We start from the raw sequence: 15,365 nt of genomic DNA, 5'->3' as shown, positions 1-15,365 counted from the left end.
GAAAATTTACCCCTGAGCTATGTAAGCTTGAGAACATATTTAGTTTCATTTGGGAGAAGGCTAGGCCAGAGTGTGTAATTGTTTGCACTTTTAGAAAAGTGATCGAATTTGTCACTATTACATCTTGGATTTCTAATTTTAAAAAACCTTAAATTATCTTTGATCACCAAGCAAACTGTTACTTGTTCACCTCCATGGGGTGCTGCTAAGGCAGGGTGGCCATTTGTTTCTTGTTTTCAGTATCAGTAACCTGACACTTGACAGGGCAGAAGCTATGAGCTTTTTAGTTATACTTAAAGGAAACCTGGCTATTTCCTTCTCAGTTTGAAGCCATGAATTATACTGTTTAGCTGCAGGACTCAGGCTGGCAAATAAATGTTTTATCTCTGTATGTCAACTTGACATCTCAACTTAAACTTTCAAGACTCTTAACACTTGTATACAGAAATACAAATTGATAACAAGCTTACTTTTAGTCATTTTTCCATAAAGTTTTAAAATCAGTTCCCTGAAAATTGTACTTGATACCAATTCCACTTTGAGTGCATGTTAAAATGATCCCTATTTTATGAAAGAGTATTACTTACTTTTACATTTTATTAAAGTCTCACTGTAACAAAATATTACAGAAGAGTGCTACATCTGTGACAACTGTTACAAGATCCAAAAGTATGAATGAATTCCTATTAATTCTGTGGAACATTTGTTGACATAACAACACATTCAACACTATAACAACTTCTGTTTGAGGAAGTCATGGCCACTATATTGTATTAAATTTAAACCTAATACCATAGTGAATGGAAAGGCATTTAGAGCAACTCCTAAAACACTATGGATGATTTTCATTTTCTAGACTTGACTTTCCTCTCTTTTTAAAGAAAAACTTAGATCCGTATGTGCTCTTCAATATCATCTTCATGTTCTAGAGACTTCAAAACACGATGCATGGGCATTGAAATAAAATATGAAGAAATTTGATATTTGTATTCAGGTCTGTCCTCAGTTGTCTTCTACTTCAGCTGTCCTCTATCATCTCATTCAAATATCTTTGTGCAGAATAATCTCACATGCCATAAACACGCAAAAAGTTTGAACCATATGACAGATAATGTCCAAAATTCAGTTTCTACATCACATAGAATTTCTTGGTTTCTAAACTTTACTTTCTGTATAGTACTTGGTTTTTTTATGTTTGATTTAAACACATCATTTTAGTAAATTCACCATGACCTTGAATCTTTCAGCTGTGAATCAGAACCCATTTCAGAGTCTGGGTTTATAAGAACCATCTACAGCAATCCTGAAGGAACAATAAAAATAAAAATGGTTTGATTATTTTCCCAGGAGAAAAATTCACTCAAAAATGTTTTACATACTTCTGCAGACCTAGCTCATAAATCTTTCCAATTCCATCTATCAATCATTTCTGAAACTGACAGCCTCCCATTTTAATAACTCAGTATTAAGTTCTGCTAAATGAAGTGTATGCATTAATCAGCATCTGATACGAATAACATCTGGCATGGCTTCATGAGTGATTCAATTTCACTGTTCAAGTTCAACACTCTAGAGACTTACTCCATTAAAAATTACCCTTGTAAACACTTCACTAGGTGATAGTCAGAAACATAACATTTCCAGTCAAGAGCTGCTATCAAAGAAATGTGCAAGCCTGAATGTATATGTTCTCCACTTTTCCATACAACAATGTTAGGGTGGTGTGCACCTGTGTAGGGGTATGATGAATAGAACTTCTGCTTTGTTATTTTGAGTTGAAAATTTTAAAATTATGCTTCTTCCTCTCTCACACCTGTTTCCATCGTGTGTGTGTGTGTGTGTGTGTGTGTGTGTGTGTGTGTGTGTGTGTTTGGTAACAGTGTGTATAGTATAACAAATGAATAATCAGTTACCCATGCTTGTTCAAGTATACAGCATATCCAGACCAAGATATTAGTTGTTTTCCCTGGTTTTTCTCCACTTTATTTTCTGGAGGCAGTCTCTCACTGAAGCAGAGGTTTGAAATTTGAGGATAAGCCAGCTGGCCATCTACCACACAGGGTCCATTTGTCACCTGTGGGGAGCCACAGCCCCAAGATGGCACCTGGCTGGACCGAGCTTAGCTGTAAACAAGCCTTATTTGGAAGTGCTTAGTGGACCTGTTGTATGGCCTCCAGCTCTGACCTATCTGGGATCGCCAGGTGGTGTGAGCTAATTGGGTAATGAGCTTGGGGGGGGGGGCTGGGAGAGAGAAGCTGATGTACAAAGTTCCTGAATAAACTGCTTGAAGAAGAGTCATGGTCGTGTTTTTCATGCTGGTCAAGATGGTGACAGTCACCAGCCCTCCAGTGCTGAGTTATAGGCATACATATACCTATACAGGGGCTTCTAGGTGTGTGGTGCTGATTGGAACTCAGATCTTTGCTACTGTGCCATCTCATCAGCTACTCCTTTGTTTAATGATGGACTCTTAGTTATTATTCATTCAATAACAGAAATGATTGATATTATAAAAGCTAACCATTGGCAACTTAACCATTCATACTGGAATATAAAGTTTATTGCCTTGTGAATCTTTTTTTTTTTTTTTGCTACATTCAGTTTCAGAAGACTGGGATGAAAATATTTATCACAGTTTAAGGGGGAATGCACAGATAGCCTTGAGGTCATTTATCAGAAAATTCAAAATTACAAATTGTGAGTAAGAAATATTGGAACAATTCTGATTTTAAGTATCATGATTTATAATATTTGAAGAAAATATATAACAGAATAGAGATCTTAGAAGCATAAAACACAAAAGAAATTACAATATTGGGTCAGTGTTGCCTCACAGCATGACTTTTCTTTCTACTTCTAAATATTTGTGTACAATTTTAATGATGTTATTGTTTTTAACACCTGAGAAATATTTCTTTGTATAAGTATCCCTCATTATCTTTATGCATTCTTAATTTGAGGGACATCTTGGTTGTTTATACTTCCTGGCTATCATGAATAAGACATCCAAGAACATAACTGAGCAAGTTTCCTTGTGATAGGATAGAGTATCCTTTGGGCATACACCCAAGAATGGTATAGCTTAGTGTTGAGATATATCTAGTAACAGTTTTATGAGGAACAACATATTGATTTCCAAAGTGGCTGTACAAATCTGTAGTCCCACCAGCAATGTAGAAGTGTTCCTCTTGCTCCACATTCTCACCAGCATTAGGTGATTTTTTTCTCCAGTTTTTAAATTTAAATTAGAAACAAATTGTTTTACATATCTATCCCAGTTCCCTCTACCTCCCCTCCTCCCCTGCCCTCCACTAACACCCTATCTATCCCATACCATTTCTGCTCCCCAGGGAGGCGAGTCCTTCCATGGGGGGTTTCAGCATCTCTCATATCCTTTAGGATAGGGCCTAGGCCCTCCCCTGTGTGTCTAGGCTGAGGGAGTATCCATCTATGTGGAATGGACTCCCAAAGTCAATTCCTATGCTAGGGATAAGTACTGACCAACTACAAGAGGCCCCATAGATTTTCAAGGCCTCCTCACTGACACCCACATTCATGGGGTCTGGGTCAGTTCCATGATGGTTTCCCAGCTATCAGTCATGGGACCAAGAGATCTCCCTTGTTCAGGTCAGCTGTTTCTATGGGTTCACCAGCCTGGTCTTGACCCATTTGTTCATTACTCCTACTACTCTGCAACAGGATCCCGGTTCAGTTCAGTGTTGAGCTGTGGGTATCTGCTTCATCTTCCATCAGCTGCTCGATGAAGGATCTGGAATAGCATCTCAGTTAGTCATCAATCTTATTATCAGGGGAGGGCATTTAAGGTAGCCTCTCCTCTGTTGCTTGGATTGTCATCCTTGTAGATCTCTGGAAATTTCCCTATTGCCTGATTTCTCTTTAATCCTATAATGGCTCCCTCTCTTATGGTCTCTTATTTTCCTCTCCTCTATTTCCCCCCTACACAACCTTCCTGTTCCCTTATGTCCTTCTCACTTCTCTTCTCCACTATTCATTCACCAAGGTCCCTCTCCCCTCCCCCCAAGTTCTCAATTTGTTCAGGAGATTTTTGTGGATGAAATGGGGGCAAGTGCAAAGGGAACAGGATAATAATGAAGGAAGGATGGGTCAATTGACAGAGTACTAGACAACTGGAATTAGGGGACAATGCAGAAACCTAGAATAGTAGGAATTATCTGGAATAAAAGAGTGTTACCATAGTAAAGACTCTTAGTAATAGGAAATATGGAACTTGAACTTATCATCTTTTATATGCAGCAACACTTCGAGCAGTGAGACTGGGACACTAACCTAGACACAGAACCTTGGACCTACTATCTGTTTTGCCTGCAAGATGTGCTGGAGTAATGGTGGCACAGAACTTGGAGTGTCCAACAAATGACTGGTCCAACTTTAGGCATATGTATGAGAAAGATCCTATGACTGACACTGTCTAGATGGCCAGGATCCAGAGGCAGGACAGCCTAGGGATCGAGGATAGAATAAAACTTGAGAAAAAAAAAAACAATCAATGAACTGATTCCTAATTGGTATTCTGCTATCTTCATAGATTGGTGCCTAGCCCTGATAATAATCAGGGAGGCTCCAACTGGAAACTTATGGTAGCAGATTCAGAACATACAGCCAAAACCTAGGTGGAGCCCAGGTGATTCCTACAGAAAATGGGGGAAGGATTTTTGGAAACAAAGGAGTCAATGACACCTTGAGAACCTGGCCCACAGAATCAACTAAGCAGGCCTCATAAGAGATCACAGAGACAGAAGCAATAATCATGGACCCTCTATGTGTCTGAGCTAGGTCCTCTGCATATATATTATTGTTGTTTAACTTGATGCTCTTATGGGAGTCAAAAGAGTTGTGGTGGAGTGTCTCTGACTCTTTTGCTTGCTCTTGGGAGCCCTTTCCTCCTACAGGTTTGGCTCATCCACCTTTGTAATGAGGATTTGTTCCCTAATCTTATTGGAACAATTTATGCTATGTTTAACTGATATCCCCGGCAGGACGGCTCTTTTATTTGAAGGGAAATAGAAGAGGAGTGTATCTGGGAAAGAGGGAAAGTGTGTGGAGGACTGCGCCGAGTGGAGGGATGGAAACTGCTATTGAGATGTAATGTATAAGAGAAGAATAAAAATTAGAAATCAACAAAAGATATTACAGCATTGAGTTATATTCACAAGTATAAAATATTGGTCACACAAAACACATGGTTTTCTATTTCAGGAAAATAAATCATCTTTACATAGAAAGAAAATGCATTTCTGTCATCCTTCACAATTGTATTTTAAATAAATAAAAAAGAACCATGGATATTTAGATAACAAACTCTTGTAAAATTCAATAAAAAGATAAAAAGACAAGAAGCATAGAAGTGTTTATGAGGAAAGGCCTATGAAGTACATAACAATTACAAACAAAGGGGTAAGAAATGAGACTGACTTTGACATGAAGAATTAAAGAAAGGCAAATTAAATCCTCTGTTCTATCTACAAAATCTGAAGACCAACGAACTTTGAAAATGAGTCAAAGATTCCCAAGGAACTTCATTTTCTGTCAGATCTAATACCACTCTAGCTAGTTTGGTGATAAAAAGTGACAAATTTTACAGATTGCATAATGAGTACTATAAAGTTAAAGACTTAAGAAAGAGGAGAGAAAAATATAGCTCAAACAATGGTACACTTGTCTGCCATGAGAAAGGCTATGAGGGGGCTCAGTGCCCAGTGCAGTTGCACACAAACACACATATACATATCACACACATAAATGAATCCTACAATATGAATAAACCCATGTGATTTTAAAAGGATACCTGAAACAAATTATAAATAATTAATAATTTTGATATTATAGGTTCTCATGGCATTTATTCTATATCATAGCAGTTTCATAATAAGAAGATCAATTCAGTTGATTATAAATATATCAGAATTTATAATATTAGTGTCTTGGCTCGTTAGTTGTCTACAGTGGTCAAATACCTCTTGCAATGATCAAATAATTATAAAAACCCTACTGGTTAATTCAGACATAAGCCACTAATGCTTTCCTACTAACATAATAGTTACTCATGATAGCCCCATATTAAGATGTGTCTTAATAAAATTTGTTCTATTAGTGAGAACATTTGGATAGCATATAGTCTAATAAAAATTTGTCACAACACAGAAAAAAATATTTAAGGAGTTTGAATCTGAAAGCCCTTGCTACATAAATGAGAAATATATACATTAAGAAATTACAGTATTAGTCATCTCTGACCATTAATAAAACAATATTAAAAATTAGTATTATGCCCCTACTTCTAGCAGGACCGCCTGAAGATTGTATAATGTTTTAAATGATCCTTTGTATTTCATTTTACCCTGAGAAATTTTGTGTTAGAGGAGTTTTTAAAATTTTATTTTTACGGATACATAAAAGATAAATACTGTAAATAGCCATAGGCACCACAGAACATCTTAATACCTTCATACATTATACAATATTAATTATTTTATTTTGTTTTAGAGAGGATTTATGTAGCCATAGATAGCCTGAAATTTGCTATGTAGACCAAACTGGTGTTAAACGTTCAGAAATTTCCGTTTCTGCCTTCCCAGCACTGGAATTAAAGGCATGTGCCATCGCAATAAATAAAAGTAGTTGAACTTATGTTGAGGTCCTTGATCCACATGGATTTGAGTTTTATACATAGGGATAGATATTGATTTATTTGCATTTCTCTACATGTTGACTTTCAGTTATGTAATCACCATTTGTTAAAGATGTTTTCATTTTTCCATTGTACCACTTTGGTTTCTTTGTCAAAAATCAGGTGTTCATAGATATGTGGATTAATGTCAGGAAGTTTGATTTCATTCTATTGATCCACTGTCTGTTTCTATGCCAATACCATAATATTTTTATTACTATAGCTTTATGTTAAAGTTTAAACTCAGAGACTGTGATGTGTCCTGAAATACCTTTATTGAATGGATTGTATTAGCTATTCTAGGCTTTTGTATGTGGTTAGGGAGAAACCTGGTGCAAAGTAATTCCCAAGAATTCAGAAGGATGACCCAATGAAGACTCCTAGCAATAGTGGAGAGGCTGACTCAACTGTACTACCCCTGTAATCAGATTGTTGAATACCCCATCATCATAGAATCTTCATACAGTAAATGATGGAACCAGATGCAGAGATCAACAACCAAAAACCAAACTGAGTCCTGAGAATCCAGCTGAAGAGAGAGAGAGAGAGAGAGAGAGAGAGAGAGAGAGAGAGAGAGAGAGAGAGGAGGGAATATAGGAACAAGAGAGGTAAAGATTGATAGAAAAATCTATAGAGACAGATGAACCGATCTCATGGAAACTCAAGAACACTAGACCAACACTTGTGGAGTCTCCATGGGACCGAACTAGGTCCTCTGCATGTGGGAAAGTTATGAAGTTTTGTCTATCTGAAGTGACCCTGGCAATAGGACCAGGATTTATCCCTGGTGCCTGAGATATATTTCTGGAGCCCATTACCTATGGTGGTGTAACATGCTCAGCCTTAATTCATGCGAAAATGGCTTGGCTCTGCCCCAACCAATTGTGCCAGACTTTGTTGACTCCTCATGGGAGCCCTTACTTGTGAGGAAAAATGGACTGGGGGTGGTCTGTGGAGGAAGTGAAGAGGGATGCGAGGAGGGGTGAAAGGGGTAATTTTGGTGGGAATGTAAAATTAAATTTAAAGGAATAAATAAAAAGAAGGGGGAAAAACAAGTTGAACTTACTCTTGTCTTCAAAGTTTCATCAATTCTTAATTGTGAAAATTTATAGAATTCTTTGGAAAGTGTATAATTTTCTTGAGTAACATCTGTATAGTCATGGTATTAAATAGCTTTCCTAAGTGAGTGGTCTTTCAACATTTACCATTTTTATTTCTTTTACAGCAAACATTCTTACTAGGAGGTGTGATACCTCAGTGTTTTCTGATTAGCAGTTCCCTGGAGATAAGTGCTAGTATTTTTCATGTGCCAATTATGTGTCGGTGTGTTTCTCTTTTGAAAGGTGTATGTAGGTTATTCTTCATTGTGTAATTGTGTTTAATTATTTACTTCATTGTGTGGAGAATTAATGTTTGGAGTCCTTACATTTTTAGCATATAAATATCCTGTGGGATACATAATCTGAAATATTTTCTCCCAATATGTAGATTCTCTATACACTGTTGTGTACCAATTTCCTCCTAAACTATTACATGGCCCAGGGAAGACACAAAGTAAACAGCTCAAAATAGCTTCAGGAAATCTCTGAAAGTGATCAGGTTAAGTAAATTCCTTCATCCAGCGGTAAGCAATAGTCTGTTCAGAGTCAATTTCAGACAAGCCAAGCTGAAAAAAATGCTTTCTTAAAACCAAGCTTCTTGAAGTAAGCACAGACCTGCAGAGCTACCTGGAAGGAGTCAGATCAACTGAAACTCCTAGAAAGGATGTTGTACATCCTTTTTGAGCTGACTGTAGACTCCTCAGTGTGCTTCGGGTTCCCAGCTTTTGGAGTTATTATTATCCATGCCGTGGTGGGCTTTGGTGATGTAGCTATTATTTAGTCATTTCTGCTCCTGTAAGTAACCCTTGACTCATATTCTTGTAAGTGACACCAACAGAACATATTGGTTACCAAGTGGAAAGTTGGTAGTATCTATACTTTGGTTTGTTTTGGGCTCCTTATCTGTGTTACATCTCCTCAGAAAAGGTCTGTCACACAGCACTCTGCTGATTATTTCCTTTTCTGTGAAGAACAAATCATACTTAGCTAGTCAGAGCCACTGCAAAGTTAAAGGTACTGCTGTGACTTATGATATTTATTTCTAGCTGCACCTGATTAGGGAGAAGAAGGGAAAAAGCAGAATACATTGATCAAATGTTGATTAAACAAAGACAAGCTATTATTTTCCATGTCATTAAAAATATAAATTTTATACCTGATTGTGGAGTTACATGTATTTAATTCAAGGTAGGAGAAGGGAGATCACAAGGTTGAGGCCATCCTGGGTTGTACAGAAAAATAAAGCATTAAAAAATTCAACAGTAATATTAAGTATAATCCTGAAGATGGACTGTAACTCAGGTTTTGTACTGATGCTATAAGGTCTGGAAGATAAAGTATGTTAACATATTTTGTAAAACACTAAAGTCCACAGTTTGTTAACAAACATGTTAAAGTGACTCATTACAAAGGTAGTTTGTTTGTTTTTCTTTTCTTTTCCTAATGAGGATATGTATGTATGTGAGTGTTTAAGTATGTGAGTATATTCTGAATATATTATACCAATGTTTATAAGTCAGAAGACAACTTTGATTGTTCATCCCCAACCTTCCATCTTGTTTGAATCAGGAGTATCTTGCTCATCTCGTCATACTGCAGGTTAGCTACTTCTGTCAGTACTTCGTGGATTTCTATAGGAATGCTGGAATTGCACAGGCATTAAATAGCCCACTTAATGTATATTCTAAAAATCCAGTCATGTCATCATTTTCTATGGTGACCACTTTTCCCCTTGAGCCATCTCTCTGGTTAAAGAAAGATAGTTTTTATTTTTATTATTATTATTATTATTATTATTATTATTATTATTATTATTATTATAAAAAAGCTTTTTTACATGTGATTCCCAGTTTCCTCTGCCTTCTCTCTTCTGTCTCCCCCAATTACCCATCTCAACCTCTGTCTGCTCTCCAGTAAGGGTGAGGCCTTCCATAGGAGATCTTCAATGTCTGTCATATCATTTTGAGCAGGGCCTAGACCCTCCTCCGTGTGTCTAGAGAGGTCAAACCAGACTGAAGAAACCGATAGGGACAGCTGACCTGAACCATGGGATGCTCATGGATGCCAGACTTATAGCTGAGAAACCAGTTCCAAACCCCCTTAGTGAGGATGTCAGTTTGGAGATCTGGGCAATCTTTGGGGCCTCTAGGAGTGGATCAGTATTTATCCCCAGTATATGAGAGACAGCTTTTATTAGTTACTTTTGTGCCACTGTGAATATAACACTTGATAGAAAAAACTTGGAAGATGTATTTTGGCTTACAGTTTTTAAGGTTTAAAGTCCATCCTTCTGGGGCAAGCATGATGAAGCAGCTCCATTCATAGAATGTGATAGAGAATGGCTAGATTATTAAACATCAAGACAGAGAGAATTTGCCTGGAAGCATGGTCTGAGTAACCTTGAAATATGTGGCCCTATGGTGACCAGTGAGGTCACCTTACAAATGTCTCATGGCCAATCTAAACAGTGCCACCTACTAAAGAACAGCTATTTAATACTTAAGCCCCTACAGTATAATTCAGATGCAAACCATGAGTATCTGGTTAGTGCATGTAAGCTCTTTTAAGATATAATCTATATCAGGTAGACCTTGAGTGAATCACAATTTGCGTAAGGCAGAATTTCTCTTACTCACTGCAACAATCAGGGTAACACCATCTGGGATAATGTTATAAATGGCAACATAAAAATATTTTTGCACCTAGAACTATGAATATATTCTTCACTTGCTGTTGGATACATTACTAGATATTGCATGATTAGGGCAAAATTTAGATCAACTATTTCACTTTTAACATGTTGATTTCTTTTCTTGTTTGTGTCAGATCTAAAGGACTACCAATGTGACATGAATTGAAAGGAAAGTGGTATTTAACTCTCTTTTTAAGGAAGTTTTAGTCTTCCACATTTCATAGATGTCAAAAAAAGCTAAGACCTTTTCTTCAGACAATCATGGGCTTTATAACTCCTGCTGAAGCCACCAGTCTACTGAATGTATATGGATGAGCTAAGGGGACATTACAAATGTATTTTATTTTTGCCGGAGCTGATGAACCCTGGGTTCCTAAGACCCCAACTGCTGGAAAACTTACCCAGCATTTGAATTAGTAGAAACATGTGTGATACAGGAAGGAGTCTTCCCTTTCACCAGAAGATGAATTTCATCTCAAGTACTAATTTTATTTGTGTGTTTCCATTTTTAGGAAGGGGGATTACTGGGTGCAGCCTCTCCAGTATCTATGGTTTCCAGCTATTCCCTTTCCCATGACATACTTTGAATGACTGTTTTACAATAGTCATTTCTCCTGTCAGTTAGTGGCATTTTCACATTCTGCCTTGATATAATAGGTTCACAAGGATAGTAGTGATGGTGGAATTGTATCTTTTGTCTTTTGCTGTTTTGAATCATAGTCGTCTTATATTTCAGGTATGCTACTTTTGAACTAATGGTGATCCTCCTGACTCAGCTTCCTACATGGAGGGATGACAGGTAATTGTAGAATGAATTCGAAATACCATCTCATAATACAGTAGGTGTCGATACCAACACTAGTCATTTATTTTTAGTAATTCTGGAGGCTGGAATAGAATGAAGATGTAATTAAAGGCAGAACTGGTGTGTTTTGAAGGTTCTTCATCTTTTTGTGGTTTCTGTCAGTCTACACAGAGGATGATAATAAAAATTCCCTTTAATGTCCCTTGTTATAGGGACACTAATCACTTTCAGGAAAGCACCATTATTAGGTTATAATTACCATCCAGAGGCACTTTCTCCTAATGGTCATTACAATGAGAGTTAGAATTTCATTGCTTAAGATTTTTATTGTCCATTCATTCTATAACAAGAGCTTACCCCACTTATTACTTTAATGTAATTACATTTGTAAGAACTCTATTCCCAATGAAGTAACATGTGAGGCACAGAAAAGTAGCACATCTCTATTTTCTCTTGAAGAACATGATTATCCATACAACAACATTAAATCAATGATGAGAATGAAGAGATAATATCAGTTTTTACTATTTTGCTATGTATAAGTTTCCCATGCCTCTCCACCCTTCAGACACAATTCTTAGGGTGGAATCAATAATAAACACCAATCATTGTTTTGATCCTTTGGTCTTACATATAACTTATATAACTTTGTCATATATATATGTTATATAACTTGTATTGGTGTTAATATATAAGGTCAAATAGTTCTGTTTTGTTCAATTATTGATGGCACCTGAATTCTTAAAAGCAAACACAATATATTCGTGTTTCATTTTATGCAACTAAATTTTGAGATATGTCATGAATGTCCAGGTTCTTAGAAATTATTCCTGTGTTATAAAATGTTCTCTGTGTGTGTCTCTTTCTGTCTTTGTATATCCTTGTATATCTCCATCTTTACCCACCCACCCTCCACACACATTCGCACTCTCCAGATTTCTGTGTCATCATATTCAATCAACAGTAGACCAAAAATAATTTGTAAAGATCCATTAATATGTAACATAAACATACTGGCATGTTACCTTGGCATTATTCCCTGAAGTCTAGATAATAACAATTATTTGCATATTGTTTCCATTGCATTATGTGCTGTAAGTAACAATAAAGATTAAAGTATATGATAGGGTATAAATAAATAACATACACAAATACTAAGCATTTTATATTACAAATTTGAGTATGTATAGATTATTTTTATCTCTAAGAAATGGTGGACCCAGTCCTAATTAATCCTGAGGAAAAATGGGTATACTAAAATGAAGGATATTCATCTACTTTAAAGACACTGAATATTTTTTAATCAAACTTTAATGTACTTTTCCTACTTTCATCTGTTTTATTAGACAGAAGCTATTATAAGTACAATACTTTTAAAAATAAAATCATCTCCTTAATCTAAATCTAATATGGATATATTCTTTTTCTTCCTTAGTGGTGTACAGCCATTTGTGATTAATAAATGGCAGGAGAAAGTCTTTTGTTTTCCTCTGTTCTTTGTCATGTACATTTTATTCATATCTTTGATCAGTTACTGAGAATCTCAGAATGCCCCTGGATATTTATGAAGTTAATATTGAGATCAAAAGACTTCTACATATACTTTCATGCAGTTTGACATTATTCTGTGATTGTAAAGACAAGTGTACTCTTCTCCCTCTTCCCTTGGGTCCAATAAGTTCTCACCATTGAATATGAGATTGTGTTGGTTATGGTGACTTTAGTTGGTTGACTTTGATCTAGAATACAAAAGGCAGTCAAAGATGGAAAAATATATAAAATCAGTATCTAGAGTAAGTATATAGGATGAAATTTCCTGAGAAAGATATTGTGAGCCTACATCCTTAGTAGGTGATGCTTTCTCATGAGGAGGTTATGCTGTGCTGAAAATGCAAATTGTCCATACATTGAAGTGACTAATATATTTTCCAAAATATGATGCAGTTCATTTTACTATAGTTTTGTAAATGCAGAGGTACATAAAGACACCACCTATTTTTATACTGCTCCAAAAATGAAAGGTTTTTTTATGTATTAAGTCAAGGTAAGATCAAAGAGCAGGCCACAACATATCTTAAATGCTTCTTCTTAAAGTGATACTAATTATTACCACTCAAATAAACCACACTAAAAATTATGTTATTGGGAAACCATAATCTCATCTAACGTGATATTTTATAATCTGCAAGAAATAATAAAGAACATGTATCTCTAATTAGTTTTTATGAGATTAAATTTTATTTCTTCTCAAATTGTCACATTTTTTAGTAAAACTTTATTTTACTCCTTAATTTGCTTTTAAAAGTGATTTTCAGCCATGTGCAGTATGCATGTCACTGTTCCAAGTCCCTTGAATGCACAGGTAGGCAGGTTAAGGTGAAATTGAGGCCATACTAGTCTACATGATTATCCAAGCCCAGCAAGGCCTATACAGTGAGACCTTATCTCAAAAATAATTTTCTTGTGTGTTTTCCTGGTATATAAAAATGAAGTATCTATTTTTCTAATTTGTTTTCAAAGTACAATTTTAATCCCATTGCACATTTTCAAAGTTTGCACTTTATTTTGAAGTTACCAAGTTGATGATAATGCAGGTTTTCACCATTAATAATTAGAAGTCTCTTTCAAGCAATATCAGCTGTGCTTATTTCTCATGCATTATGATGGCTAACTCTTTAAATGCTATGTTGACTAGAGAAAACATTTGGATCTCTAATTCTACATCATTATCAAACTAATATTCTTAACTTTTTAATTTTATTTTGAGCCAGTGACTCATATATCCCAGGCTATCCTAACTCACTAAATAAACAAGGATCACTCCGAGCATTTCAATCCTCAAGGCTTGAGCTTCACAGACTTAAATGCACAATTTTTGACATTAGGGACATGCACCTCCACCTTTGATTCTTGTGGTGCTGGGTTTTGAACCTAAGACTTCATACTTGCTAGGCAAGCACTCTACCAACTCAGGTACATCCCCAGCCCAATATAATCAGTTTGTCTTATCCCCCATCCTACAGCACTATGGATTCACCCCAGAGCCATATACTAATGGAACATATTCTACTCAAGCCCATAATCTAGAGCAAAAATGACATTTGCTACTTAAGCTTTGAATGTCTTTTAATCAGCAATGAACAGACCATGCCTTATGACTCGGGGGGCAGGGACAACAGGCCACTCAGAACCCTGATTATTTCATAAAATCATTACTATATATTTTTTCATAAAAGGTGGCTTGATTTCCAAATACTACTATAAAAAATCTCACTTTTATTTGCTCCCTCCTTTAAATCTTTATATTGTGCATCCCTTGGTTTAGGTACCTGCCAATTATAATCAATCATTTTAGTTCTACTCTAATCATGAAATTGATTATTATAATATGTCAGAAGTAATTGATTGGCTAGAAGTTTTATTTTGATGATGTTAATTCAAACTTAACATCTTTAAAAATATAGATATTTTCTATTCAATTAAATTACTATCCTTGTATTATGCCATTTCTCCTGTTAACCTGTTTTGCATTTATTTTGCTTTGTTTACCTGTTTTGCTGGGGATGTGGAAGGAAGAACTAATCATAGAGTTTGTATATGATTATTTTTGCTTTTACTCGAATTATTAAGACTTTAAGTAGTGAACATATTAACTTAGGATTTTGTGGATTTAAAATCTGTAGTTGGTAAAATAAGTCTCATTCACAAGAATTATGTCTCCACAGCCAGGCATTGGTGGCACATGCCTTTAATCCCAGCACTCAGGAGGCAGACGCAGGCAGATTTCTGTGACTTAGAGACCAGACTGGTCTACATAGCAAGATCCAGGACAGTCTCCAAAGCCACAGAGAAATGCTGTCTCAAAAATCCATAAAACAAAAAAAGAAAAGAAAAAGCAGAATTCTATGAGAGAAATTAAATTTGAGTTTATGAGGAATACAAATTCAACATCTTTATTTTCCTGCTCATACAATGCTAGTACTAAAAGCCTACAGTATACCTTTTGCTCTCACAGGGACTTTTTGATAACTATTACCAATGTTTGAAGAGATAAACAGA

Source organism: Cricetulus griseus, chromosome 6 (assembly GCF_003668045.3).
Source record: "Cricetulus griseus strain 17A/GY chromosome 6, alternate assembly CriGri-PICRH-1.0, whole genome shotgun sequence".
Classification (NCBI taxonomy): domain Eukaryota; kingdom Metazoa; phylum Chordata; class Mammalia; order Rodentia; family Cricetidae; genus Cricetulus; species Cricetulus griseus.
The sequence above is the reverse complement of the archived record's forward strand: the minus strand, read 5'-3'. Positions refer to the sequence as shown.